Source organism: Pectinophora gossypiella, chromosome 7, assembly GCF_024362695.1.
Source record: "Pectinophora gossypiella chromosome 7, ilPecGoss1.1, whole genome shotgun sequence".
Taxonomy (NCBI): domain Eukaryota; kingdom Metazoa; phylum Arthropoda; class Insecta; order Lepidoptera; family Gelechiidae; genus Pectinophora; species Pectinophora gossypiella.
The window spans coordinates 1,795,320-1,809,512 of NC_065410.1; the positions used below are offsets into that span (position 1 = coordinate 1,795,320).

At 35.1% G+C, this 14,193-nt stretch overlaps 2 long non-coding RNA genes across 4 annotated transcripts; one reads left to right on the plus strand and one right to left on the minus strand.

Annotated features, from left to right (window-relative positions):
* Nucleotides 1–3,229: 3,229 nt before the first annotated feature.
* Nucleotides 3,230–7,593, minus strand: LOC126368240 (uncharacterized). 3 transcript variants are annotated; one of them, XR_007566561.1, is made up of 4 exons: nt 7,112–7,593; nt 5,628–5,734; nt 4,937–5,122; nt 3,230–3,958 (listed from the first exon to the last, which is right to left on the minus strand). It is a non-coding gene; the product is annotated as an uncharacterized LOC126368240 (long non-coding RNA). The 3 variants fall into 3 exon arrangements; XR_007566560.1 differs by lacking the exon at nt 7,112–7,593 and adding an exon at nt 6,270–6,342; XR_007566559.1 differs by lacking the exon at nt 7,112–7,593 and having other exon boundaries at nt 5,628–5,862.
* Nucleotides 7,594–7,606: 13 nt separating this feature from the next.
* Nucleotides 7,607–8,915, plus strand: LOC126368239 (uncharacterized). The gene is made up of 3 exons (XR_007566558.1): nt 7,607–7,728; nt 7,796–8,008; nt 8,704–8,915. It is a non-coding gene; the product is annotated as an uncharacterized LOC126368239 (long non-coding RNA).
* The last annotated feature ends 5,278 nt before the right edge of the window (nt 8,916–14,193 follow it).

Here is a 14,193-nt window from a genome sequence, read left to right on the forward strand (position 1 = left end):
TTGTGTTATTATAAATAGCTGTTTTATATAATTAAGTAGATAACTTTATAATAGTTTTGTTACCTAATTACTTATTTCTATAATTCTTAGTTAAATAGTTAATATCTTATAATATTATTGTAAGATTGGTTATGGTTGTATTTAACCACCTGTAGTAACTTGTCACTTTGGATAAAATACACTATTTCTCTACACATAAAACAAACATATTTAGTTGGCCTTTCACAATTTTAGAGAAAGGCTTAACTTTTCACACATAATATTACGAGAGTGACTGCTATAACTTAGCGTTCATAGGTTAACTTTTGTGTGTATTATAATTTATTACAGACCTACTTATTACAGGATATCTAATGAGTGATGTTACTGTTGTGCTACAACATGGGTTGCTGTCAAACCAGAATCACACTCGGATTGTTATAATTCAAAAAGGATTCACTCTTATTGTTATTATCTATGACTTCTCTGACCATCTAAGTTTATCATAGGTTAACTAACTTACTTCATATACCTACCTACTTACTTACTTAAATATTCTAAAAAAATCTTAATAGTAATTAACTATCGCCTATTCTAGTCACACAGCATAAGTAGGGGCAATGCAATTAATTTAAGTAGATAGGTACCTAATGCCTGTTATTAAGTAAAGTTTTTTTCCATGGCTGATGTCAAGCGGCTATTTTAGACATTATAATGATAATGATCAATCAATGGTTTCGTAAATTGGATTTAACATAAAAAATGTGCATTAGGTATTAAGCTCGTTAAAATCTAAATACTTACCGGCACCGATGCATGTTACAGCAGTCTCGTCATAGAGGCCCTGCTGCCCGTCGTCGACGCGACGGCGAAGCATTGTAGAGCACGATGGAATTTCAACGCTTGAACGCTTCATCTGTAAACAAACCACTTCTGTACTATTTGTGTTTATCTAATAGACAATAAAATAAGAATTACTTATAGCTTTTAAGTAGGTAGGTACTTACCTTTTAATGTTTTCACTTTCATTATGTGAAAAAGAGAAAATCAGTACAGTAAGTTAGACCTTGCAATTATAATAATTATGTTTACTTATATAACTTTTTACGATTTTAAAGATTAGTATCTTATCATATATCTAAATATTTATAAATAATTGTTAAATTATTAATAACAAAATCGACTTACCTTTGGAAATCTTGAAATACAAGTGAAAAAACGCTTGTCACTTTTTCGCGCCAACGGTTTGGGTACGAATTTACTTTTTTTTTCATGAGACTAACAAAGAAATTCTGGCAAAGCAGATTCAAACAGCCAATATCGAAAAATATTGAGGTACTTATTTACTTCACTTTGTCGCATAGATGTCGATGGAATTAATAAATAAGCAATATAAAATCTAATTGCTTTTTATCACTTCAGTACCATTTAACTTTTTTAAATAAGCAACAAAGATTGAGTATTTTCATTAATTTTTGCGTGGGTTTTTGGCGGGAAAGATGCTTTCTTCATTGAATAACCTAAATATTTAATACGAAGTGAACAAGTAAACGAAAAATTGCTTTAGTGTTATTATATCGGAAAAATATATAAATATGAAGTATAAATAAATATTCAATAAACAAAGTGGTACTATCTATTTTCTCTTCGTGCCAAGAAGCCGCTTCATAACTCAAAAGCTTATGGGGACTTTTGAGTTAATTCGTTTGGGGTTCGGAGTAGGAGTCTACTCCGAGGGTGGGGGCTTAGGTTTCATCATCATCACCTTTCATCATTTCATTAATCATCAAGAAAAAAAATACGTCAGACATGGCTGTATGGGCATAGTTCCCTTTGCCTTACCCTTCGGGGAAAACCAAATAAAAAAAAAAATAATTGTGACTTACAAGTACAAGGCACTGGCCTAAATTCTAAATTGGATATTGAAAATTTAAAGACAAGGCTTAGGCCTATTTTGATCGTGATTTTCGAATTTTAAATTACTAAAGTCAAGGCTGTATGGTCCTGAGATCTTTGCCTGCCTTATATAAGGCGAATTTAAACAACAACAACAACATCATCGAGTCGAGCCCTACTTCCTTGTGAAAAAACGCGGGAACCTTGAAACAGAGCGGGAGTGAAATTTTTTTCAAATATTTTAAATATTCTCAATAGTTGTTTCTGTGGTTAAAAACCCTTATTTTCTGATGAGATTGTTACGATGGGTAGGGCTAAAAGAAAAAAATTAAAGGACCCTGACAAAAAGGGTACATCCGAAGCTGAATCGGAAGTTTCTTCGGACGCTTCTGAAGATCACGATGAAGATCCAGCTCTGAAGTACAAGCCATATTTCGTGACTGATTATGGCCGTAGATATCCGGAGGATTCAGGACTTACTGATTTTGTAGTTTTTATAGAATCTGCTGATGAAAAACATCCAATAAGCATGCGGGACATGATGTCCCTATCATCCAACATGAAGCGTTTTAATAAAGGCGTCAAATTCCTGAAAGCCATGAACAAATATAAAATAGGTGTTCATTTTGAAAAGGCCGCTCTAGCTAATGCGTTTTTGAATAATAAAACGTTTATGACTCAGTACAGATTTAAAGCTTCCATACCTGCCTCAGGGTCTGAAGTAACCGGCGTTATACGTAATGTTCCACAAAACTTGTCAAATAACAAAATTTTTACATTGATGTCCAGTTACAGAAAGATCGTCTGTGTGAAGAGGATTATGAGAAAAGAGAGGAACGAGACTTCATACAAACTTGTACCAACGGGCACAGTAACTATAACATTCGCTTCAATGAACCTACCGGACTACGTGGACCTGCACGGCTGGAGATTTCCAATCTATCCGTACGTACCTCCTGTTAAACAATGCTACCACTGTATGAGATTTGGGCATCTTGCCAAATACTGCAAAAACACAACACCAGTTTGCTCTATATGCACAGAAAGTCACTCTTATAAAGAATGCTCAACTGCCGTCAGTGAAGCCAAATGCATTCACTGCAAAGGTAACCACCTTAGTATATCAAGCAAATGCCCAATTAAACAACAAAAAATTAAAGAGAACCAAAACAATATAAACAAAAGGTCCTTTGCTGAATTGTTTAATGAGAAGTCGTTTCCTTCACTAGGGAATAAAGCTAGACCTATATCATCTTCAGAACAATTGATATCTTTGCTCAACTCAGATGATATATTGAATGTGTTATTGAACTCTATAGTTAAAATAATTGCATTAAACAAAACACAAGACAAGTCTATCTCCTCTGAATTTATTAAAACTGTCTTAATGGATACTATCCATAAAAAGTAATTCATTACAACTTTTTCCTTTTTTTTTTTGTTTTCATGGATCAGTTGCGAATAGTACAATGGAATGCTCAGAGTTTAAATAGTAACAAATTTCACTTTACACAGTTTTTATATGACAATAATATCCATATTGCTCTTATCAGTGAAACTTGGTTAAAAGCTACACAATGTTTTAAAATAAATGGTTATAACATAATTAGATTGGATTCAGGCAATAATCACAATGGTGTTGCTATACTTATTAACAATCAGCTACATTATCAGCATATAAGTACTACATATGATGATTCTAATCAAAATATAGCATTACGTTTATATTTTGGCTCTAAACAAATTACTTTTCTTAGTTATTATAGTCCTCCTAATTCTCCAAATTTCACAAAAACTTCACTCAATGCTCTTTTTAACAGTCTTCCAGAACCAGTATTTATTGCTGGTGATTTTAATGCGCACCATTCTGTTTGGGGTTGTTCTTCTGTTGATAACAGAGGTGATGTTCTTCTTAAATGTATAGATGATAATAATTTAGTACTGCTAAATGATGGCAGATTAACTACTGTAGGATCTAACACATGGCGGCAAAATGCTCTTGATCTGACTCTGGTTTCCCCCTCCCTGGCTGCTGCCTGCGAGTGGGGTGTTCATGACGATGCGTTGGGTAGTTATCATTTTCCTGTAATCACAAAAATTTCCTTTAGTAGTGTTGGGGAGCATTTCCCTTCATCTACATCTACATCTCATATTAATTATCGCTTGATAGACTGGACTAAGTATACTAAGAATATTAATGATTTATTGCCGAATTTTCAATTTGACTACACCAATCCCTTGCAGGCTTATGATCAACTTGTTAATTTAATACATTTGGCTATACAATTATCTCTTCCTAATATAAAAAAGTCTTCTAATAATATGGCTTCTAACACAAGATCTCATAAGAAAAGATCTTTACCCTGGTGGAATGATAATTGCAATACAGCTGTAACTGTTTGTAAAAATGCATACTTGGTTTTTAAAAATAATCCAACAGAGTCAAATTATATTGAATTTAAAAAGCAGCAAGCTCGTAAGAAACTTATTATTAAAACTGAAAGAAGGTTAAGCTGGGAAAGACTCTGTGAAACTTTTAATAGATTAACTCCACTATCTAGAATTTGGTACTATATTAGAAAATTTAACAAGTCATTTATTTCTAACAGTAGGTCACAAGTTGTTTTAGACTGGGTTCATGACTTTTTGACAAAGTATACTCCTGACACAGTTGAACAACCATTGTCTTCTTCACATATTGTCACAAGTACTAAGTATGAATTTTTGACTAAAGACTTTACCCTGTCTGAATTAAACTCTGCAATATTCTCACGTAAAGACACTGCATGTGGTTTGGATAATATTAAATACAAGACATTAAAAATGATGAGCTGTGACAGTCGCATAATTGTATTGGGTATTTATAATACTTTATGGCAGAACTCTATTATTCCTGTTGATTGGAAAAGTGATCTTCTTATTCCCCTTTTAAAGCCAAATAAACAACCTGAAGTAGCAGGGTCATATCGGCCAATTACTTTAACTTCTTGCATGGGAAAGATATTTGAACAATTACTCAAGCAGCGCTTAGAATTTTACATTGAAAATAATAGTCTATTACCTTCAAACCAGTTCGGGTTTCGACGTGGGAAGTCAGCCAGGGAGAGTATAGCACATCTTCATCTTGATATTTTTAATTCTATTCGTAATCATCAAGTACTTGTGGCTATTTTTGTAGACATTGTTGGAGCATTTAACAATGTTAACCATCACATTCTTGCACAGGAGCTGAGATTCCTGAATTTTCCTGAAAAAATAATATTTTGGATTTTTAATTTTTTACAAAGTAGAAAAGTATTTGTTAGAGTTAATCATAATTGTGGCCTAATAGGGCCTAGACTCAGCCATAAAGGTGTATGCCAGGGTGGCATTTTAAGTCCTTTATTATTTGCCCTTTATATACATAGATTAAATTCAATTTTGGGTTCTGAAGTATTAAACCTACAGTATGCTGATGATCTAGTTGTTTATGCCTCTGGAGCTAATGTTGCTAATATTGTACAGTCTTTAAACAATGCTTTACTTAAATTACATGAGTACTTTTCATACTTGAATTTAGAATTAAGCACTGACAAGAGTAAAGTTGTAATTTTTAATAGAATTCGGCCTTTTAATGTGAAATTATTTTATAACAATCAATTATTGCCAATTGATACTACTGTTAGATTCTTAGGTGTTATATTTGCAAATAACTTGTCTTGGACAAAATATGTAAATTCCATTGTAGATCGTGCTACAAAATCTTTTAATACCTTAAAAGCCTTGGCTGGTACAAGCTGGGGTGCTGATCCAAAGATATTACTGATGCTTTATAAGTCTCTGGTGAGAAGCCACTTTGAGTATGCTTTCTTGTGTTATGCTGAAAACAAAAAATTAGTTAATAAATTAGAAATTTTACAAAATAAAAATCTTCGCACAGTCACTGGTGCTATGAGAACAACACCCATTGTTTCTTTACAAGGAGAATGTCAGATGCCTCCTCTCTTACTCAGATTTAAATATTTAAAAATTTCGTTTTCTTTTAAAATTGTCCTCTCAACATAATCATCCTCTTATGAATAAATTATCAACATATTTTCATCTTTTGTCACCATTGAGTGATACTGCCCCTTATATACTTCACGACTTCTCAGAGATTCTTCAATTTAATCAGCAGTACCACATTTATAAAAGTGTGTATACATGGCCTTGCTATAGTGGAAGTTTTGAGAGCAAATATAGTGGTATGAATATTGTTATCAACCGTGACCTACAAACGAAGGAAGAAGTGTATGAACTGATAGCAAATTATCCTGATTATCACAGTATCTATACCGATGGCTCCAAACATGAAGACAAGGTGTCAAGCGCTTTTTATGTATCTCATAGCAAGTCAGGAAATGGAATTGTATTACCTGGATACACTAGTATTTTTACAGCGGAATGCATGGCGATTGTTTTGGCTCTTCAGTTTATTGAACAGAACTCAAATTTCATCAGATGCAGGTGGCTAATAATATCTGACAGCATGAGTGCTTTATCCTCCCTTCAATCCGACGTCTTAAATACTTCTGCTAACTACATTCAATACGAAATTAAAGCTTTGTACTGGAAATTGAAAGAAAACCACATTTCTGTTACTTTCTTATGGACTCCGTCTCATAAAGGTGTATTTGGAAACGAACAAGCTGACTACTTAGCGAAAACGATAACAAACTACAGTGACATTGATAGAGCAAACGTCAGACCTAGTATTGCTATACCATACACTGATCTCTACCCTGTACTCAGGCGAAAAATGTACGAAGATTGGTCTAAACACTGGACAAATATTGTTGCAAACATTGAAAGTCGAAAAGGGACTTGGTATTGGGCTATAAATAATAAGATTGTGTTGCCCTGGTTTGCTAGACACAAAAATCTACTTCCTAGAAAATTTTACACGACTCTTTGTCGTCTTCGCTTTGGTCATTGCAGAGTTAATGCGCATTTAGCTAGAATGAGAATAATTGCATCCCCTACGTGCAATTTATGCTCTATAGAAGATCAAACTTTGGATCACATTTTCTACAATTGTCCTCATTTTGCAATAGAACGTTTGCTTTTAATGGATGACTTGCTTAATATTTACAAAGAGCCTGGCAAAGTCCCGCGTGCTGTGCTTGAACTGCTTCAAAATCCTGAGACTTATTTAGCACTGTATAAATTTGTTTCTAGAACTTTATTGGAAATTTGAAGACTATACTTACATACTTACCTTAATTGGTTGGTATAACCTTTACCGGATAATACTTTACTGGAATGGAACTTCTTATTATTGGATGTGACAAGATCATGGATAAAGACGAGGCTTAGGCCTAAACTGGATTTTACTTTCAAGATTTTGGATACAGAAGACAAGGCTTAGGCCTAATATGGATTTTAAATGAAAGAGATTAAAAACTGAAGACAAGGCTTTGGCCTATTAAGAATATTAAATGAGAGAGATTGAAAACTGAAGACAAGGCACTGGCCTAAATTGGATATTGGAAACTGAAGACAAGGCTTTGGCCTAATAAGAATATTAAATGAGAGAGATTGAAAACTGAAGACAAGGCACTGGCCTAAATTGGATATTGAAAATTGAAGACAAGGCTTAGGCCTATTTTGATCGTGATTTTCGAATATTAAATTACTAAAGTCAAGGCTGTATGGTCCTGAGATCTTTGCCTGCCTTATATAAGGCGAATTTAAACAACAACAACAACTACTTCCTTGTACAAACTTGCGTTGACATTCTACTGTAAAATGTAAAAACTTCCAGAACCATTATGTGTTTTGGATAGAGCCAAAATGATAAAAGTTTGTGGATAATGTTCGTTGATAAATTGCAATGTAAGTAACATACAATACAATACATAGAATCAAATGACACTATTATTATAAAGTTATTTATTTATAGGTGTTAGATGCTGATCGACTTTGTCATACTAACTCATACTCATACTAAGAGATGCAAGCAACAACAAGTTTCCTGAAGAATGTTCCAGCCCGAGAGTTAGAAACAATGTGTTTGTATAAGTTGTGGAATATCTTTGTGAAGGCATACAAGAGGACAAAATCACAGGCCATAGGCTTATGGAAAGAAATAAAGAGTGACATATCTCCAAGACAGGTAATAAAGTATTAAAGATTTTAATTTACATTGTGTAAGAGCCATTTAAAAGTTTTATGAGTGACAATCATGACGGACATTCCAATTGGCGTTCCCCAAAAAATGATACATGGCATTGTTAAGTTTTTTCTTCGTTTAAATGTCTAATTTCATGGATAACAGACTTACCAATGCATCTTTTATCTTTGTTTTTGGTTATAAATGATGATGATATATGATGATTCATACAACTTCCACCTATTATTATTCTGATCAAAATAAAGAGAAGCAATATACCTAGATAGCAATGTCATTCTATACATAATGTGATCCGAATATCAAGAAACAATTTTTTATATTATATCATTCTGTCATTACATTACATTTTTGAATAATTATGTATCCCAGCAATGAGAAAATAGGTAATTATCAGGTTAAAAGTGAACAACACCAACTATCATGTGTTTGGGGAACGTCCATTGGAAAGTCCCTCATTGTTAAAGGCAATTTAATTATGATTAAAACATTGTTTTAAGTTCAATTTAAAGTTGGCATATTTCAATTCCATCCCTAGACATTTAATAATATTGTTACAGTCAGGCATATTGTGCAAAATATATTATTGTACATGTATGGGGCATCTAATTTGTATTTATTGGCTCCATGGGACATCAAAACTACAATTATTTTTTAAGAACATTCATATTTGTTTTCAGATGCTTGATGGATGCCCATGTATGCGTTGTTTGCAGAATGAGCTCACCTCAAATGCATTAATACCTAGCGAACATAAGAGCTGTGTTAAGTGTGCCATTGCATTGTATGTAGCTATTTATGTTCATAGATGTTGTTAAACTATGAGCTTAAATCACTTTATAATTTATATTATCATGTCATTAAATAATTAAAAAGCTAGTTAGGAACATAACCCATATATTTTAATGTTATTATCTATACCTACTTACTAATATGTTCAGCTGATCAGCCAGCCATCTCCTAACCAAACCGGGGATCACAAAGTAATTTTTGTGTTAGTCCCTACTGGGATTTGAATCTGGGACCTCCGGATGTGAGCCCAACAGTTAGCCACTGGACCATGGAGGCCGAGAGTACTTGTTAAGTTGCTGTTTTATTTCAACTACCTATTTGATTAAATGTAGAAATAAAGAAGAAAATGTATGAGTATGAGTTGCATCTATAATATTTTAAATATATAATAAAACAACTTATTTCTAAAAATATATCTTTCATTATCTTTTAATACAATTGTTTCGTTTTAAAATTATTTTGAAAAATATAAATAGTAATCACGTCGTTTAGCGCCACTTTTACTGAAAAGGTCTCACAATCAGTGTTTTTTGTTGTATCAAAATTGTTAGTTGCATTTTAATGCAGGTACCTACCTACTGGCATTTAACTTATGACCTCTTGAGAACAGATTTCCACATCAAACATCCTTTGATAGTTTTTATTGGCTTAAATACAAGACAAATATTATTACAAAATCTATAGGTACCAAGGTACAAATGAGTGACATTCCAGGCTACTTTCCCCACAAAACAATATAGATGGCGCTGTACAGATGTGCGATCGTTTAACCTTCTAATTTTATATTTTTAATAGTAATCACGTCGTTTAGCGCCACTTTTACTGAAAAGGTCTCATAGTAGTCAGTGTTTTTTGAATTAAATTGGGATAATTTATTTATTGCCATTACATTATATTTTTGAATAATTATTTATCCGAGTAGTGAGAAAACGGGTATTTACGTTTTTATGACGTTAAATCTGGACAGCGCCATTTATATTTTTTTTGAGAAAGTAGCCTGGAAAGTCATCCATTAGTTCTATTAAGTACCTGTTTACTAAATATGCAAGAGTAACGTGTGTTATTGGTGCTGATTCCAGTACACACAGTAAGTTTATTTGAAGTTAAACCTGTCATTTTATTATCAGCCGAAAAGGAAAGGGACGGATGATTGAAAACTGTACCTGGATACCTTCACACGACTTATTTAAACTATGATAAGCGCTAATTACAGTACCCAATCCACTTAGAGCGAGGCGTCAAGGTCACATCGAGATTGGAATAATCGACGCTATTACAGTAGCTCGTGGTGGTTACTCCTCACCAACTCGCTTGAGATCGTGGTTACCATGGTTACGCCTCACCGATTTGCTATTAGACTACACGATCTTGATCGACAAGTCCGTGACCTTGACGCACCGGGCAGAATGGATTGGAAAGTGTAATTGCCGCTTCGTCGTGTGAAAAAAATTTATAATCCAGGTATCTATCTTATGTTATGGTAGCAATGTCACATCACTGGTGTTGGTCGTGTGTGACGCATCCCTATTATTTTAAGAAAAGACTATAGTGTCTATGATTGTCTACGGCCTCTCTCTGACATGTAATGGCGTAGGGTGTGTTGCGTAAATTAATTAAACTCCTCTCATTTACTAAAGTGTTTTCTATTTTCTTCCTCTGATCCATAACCCCGAACATCTTAGTCTTGCCAGATATGTCTCCCTGATACGAAGCAGATTATGAAGATCGAGAAGTATTTCCATAGTCAACATGACGTTCCGATCTAACTCGGGATACATTATTTTTATTTTTACCACCCGGGGCTCGTTATGAAAAACTAAAATTTTGTATGACGGCCATTTTGTTTTTCCACCGTTTTGATTTTTTTTCACACGCGACAGAATTAGACCAAGACTTAAATAGGTCTGACGCAATTGAACGAACAAACCCCTTATACATCATTTTCACTCCCGAGGCATTTTCTGGAAAAACAACATTTTGTATGGCAGCCATCTTGTTTTCCTACCATTTTGTTTTTTTTTTCACCGGCGATTGGATTTGACCAAAATTTAAATAGGTTCAGTGAAAGAAAATTTGGTTCAGGTGCGATAGGTTTGCCAGGCCGTGGGGCGTCTCCCTGATGCGGAGCAGTTTTTGAAGATCGAGAAGTATTTCCATACTCAACATGACTATCCGAACAAACCCCTTATTTTTCTGGAAAAACAACATTTTGTATGGCGGCCATCTTGTTTTCCCGCCATTTTGTTTTTTTTTCACCGGCGATAAAATTTGACTAAGATTTTAATATGTTTGGTGGAAAAAAAAATGTTCCAGGTGTCATAGTTTTGCCAGGCCTTAGGGTGTCTCCCTGATGCGGAGTATACCCGTACTCTACATGACGATCCGATCAAATCCCTCATACATAATTTTTACCCCTGAGGCATTTTTCTGGAAAAACAAAATTTTGTATAGTAGCCATCTTGTTTTTCCGCCATTTAGATTTTTTTTCACCGGCGATAAAATTTGACCAAGATGTAAATAGGTCTTGTGGAAAAAGAATAGTTCCAGGTGTGATAGTTTTTCCAGGCCGTAGGGTGTCTCCCTGATGCGGAGCAGTTTCTGAAGATCAAGAAGTATTTACATACATTGTTTTTACCTCTGAGACATTTTTTGGAGAAACAAATATTTGTATGGCGGCCATCTTGTTTTCCGCCATTTTGTTTTTTTTTTTCACCGACGATAAAATTTGACTAAGATTTTAATAGGTTTGGTGGAAAAAAAAATGTTCCGGATGCCTTCGTTTTGCCAGGCCGTAGGGTGTCTCCCTGATGCGGAGCAGCTATCGAAAACCCAGACGTATTTTCATACTTGACATGACGTTCCGATCACATTCCTATACATCATTTTTACCCCCGAGGCATTTTCAAGAAAAACGAAAAATTTGTATGGCAGCCATCTTGATTTTCCGCAATTTTGATTTTTTTTCACCGGCAATAAAATTTGACCAAGATTTAAATAGGTCTCGTGGAAAAAGAATAGTTCCAGGTGTGATAGTTTTTCCAGGCCGTAGGGTGTCTCCCTGATGCGGAGCAGTTTCTGAAGATCAAGAAGTATTTACATACTCAACATGACATTCCGATTACACCCCAATACATTGTTTTTGCCTGCGAGACATTTTCTAGAAAAACAAAATTTTGTATGGCGGCCATCTTGTTTTTCCGCCATTTTGATTTTTTTTCCCCAACGATTGAATTTGACCAAGATTTAAATAGGTTTTGCGAAAAAAAAATTGATCCAGGTATAATAGTTGCGCCAGACTGTAGGGTGTCTCCCTGATGCGGAGCAGTTTTCCAAGATCTGAAAGTTTTCCCATACTCACCGGAAGATTTTGATCACATCTCCCATACATCATTTTCACCCCCCGACGCTCCTTCTGGGAGAACAACTCTGTCAGTGAGTGAGTCAGTCAGTCAGTCAGTCAGTCAGTCAGTCAGTACATGGGTTTGTAGCTATATATAATATAAAATAACTAGATGTCGCGTGGTTCGCTCGCAGCAAGCTGCTCGCGTATTTTGTTTTCCCGCCATTTTTTTACCGCGATAGTATTTGACCAAGACTTAAATAGGTCTCGTGAAATCAAAAAAGTTCTAGGTGCTATAGTTTTGCCAGGCCGTAGGGTGTCTCCTTGATGCGGAGCACTTTTCCAAGATGACGTTCCGATCACACCCCTATACATCACTTTTACTTCCGAAACATTTTCTGGAAAAACAAAATTTTGTACAGCGCCCATCTTGTTTTTCCGCCATTTTGATTTTTTTTTTTCACCGGCGATAAAATTTGACCAAGATTTAAATAGGTTTCGTGAAAACAAAAAAGTTCCAGGTGCGATAGTTTTGCCAGGTCGTAGGGTGTCTCCCTGATGCGGAGCAGCTATCGAAAACCCAGACGTATTTTCATACTCGACATGACGTTCCGATCACATTCCTTTACATCATTTTTACCCCCGAGGCATTTTTAGGAAAAACTAAAAATTTGTATGGCAGCCATCTTGATTTTCCGCCATTTTGTTTTTTTTGACCGGGTATAAAATTTGACCAAGATTTAAATAGGTCTTGTGGAAAAAGAATAGTTCCAGGTGTGATAGTTTTTCCAGGCTGTAGGGTGTCTCCCTGATGCGGAGCAGTTTCCGAAGATCAAGAAGTATTTACATACTCAACATGACCTTCCGATTACGCTCCCATACATTGCTTTTGCTCCCGAGACATTTTCTGAAAAAACAAAATTTTGTATGGCGGCCATCTTGTTTTTCCGCCATTTTGATTTTTTTCCACTCACGATCGAATTTGACCAAGATTTAAATAGGTTCTGTGAAAAAATAATTGTCCCCGGTGCGATAGTTTTGCCAGGCCGTAGGGTGTCTCCCTGATGCGGAGCAGTTTCCGAAGATCAAGAAGCATTTGCGTACTCCACACGACCTTCCGATTATACTCCCATACACAGTTTTTACCCACGAGACATTTTCTTTTTTTTTACTCACGATAGAATTTGACCAAGATTTAAATAGGTTTTGCGGAAAAAAAATTGATCCAGGTATAATAGTTGCGCCAGACTGTAGGGTGTCTCCCTGATGCGGAGCAGTTTTCCAAGATCTGGAAGTTTTCCCATACTCACCGGGAGGTCCCGATCACACCCCCCATACATCATTTTGACCCCCCGACGCTCCTTCTGGGAGAACAACCCTGTCAGTGAGTCAGTGAGTCAGTCAGTCAGTACATGGGTTTGTAGCTATATATAGTATAATAATAATACGTATTATGGCAATGAAAGTATCAAGCCATCTATATTTGTATTTGATTACCAAATTCCCGCAAATTCCGTGTTACAAACGGCTTTCAACGTCGACTATTTCGGCCGATAAGTTTATCGCATCAGATCCGCTGCACTAAATCACAATTACACGAAATCCGAAAATTTTCGGCACAAACTGAACATTATTCGGTAGCTGGTTAATGTGGTAGACTTTGTAACAGTATATACTAGATGTGGCTATGTATAATATACTTATATTTAAAAATAGAGTGGGTATGGCTTAAGATATAATGTGCATGAGAAATATGCATATGTGTTGTTTCCATTCTACTTTTATATTTAATCAAAATTCTTACTTAGTGACAAAGTTAAGCTTTCCTGTGGCATTACCAAAGGTAACTAGTTACAAAAAAGACCGTCACGACGCAATACTAACACATTCTATACTCTGTCACCGATGAAAAAGGATAATGAAACCTTACAATACATCTCCCTAGTGATATGCAGTTTTTCACAGGGTCCGCTTACCTAACCTGACGATTAGACAGGTCCGGTTTTTGCAGAAGCGACATTCTGTCTGACCTTCCAAC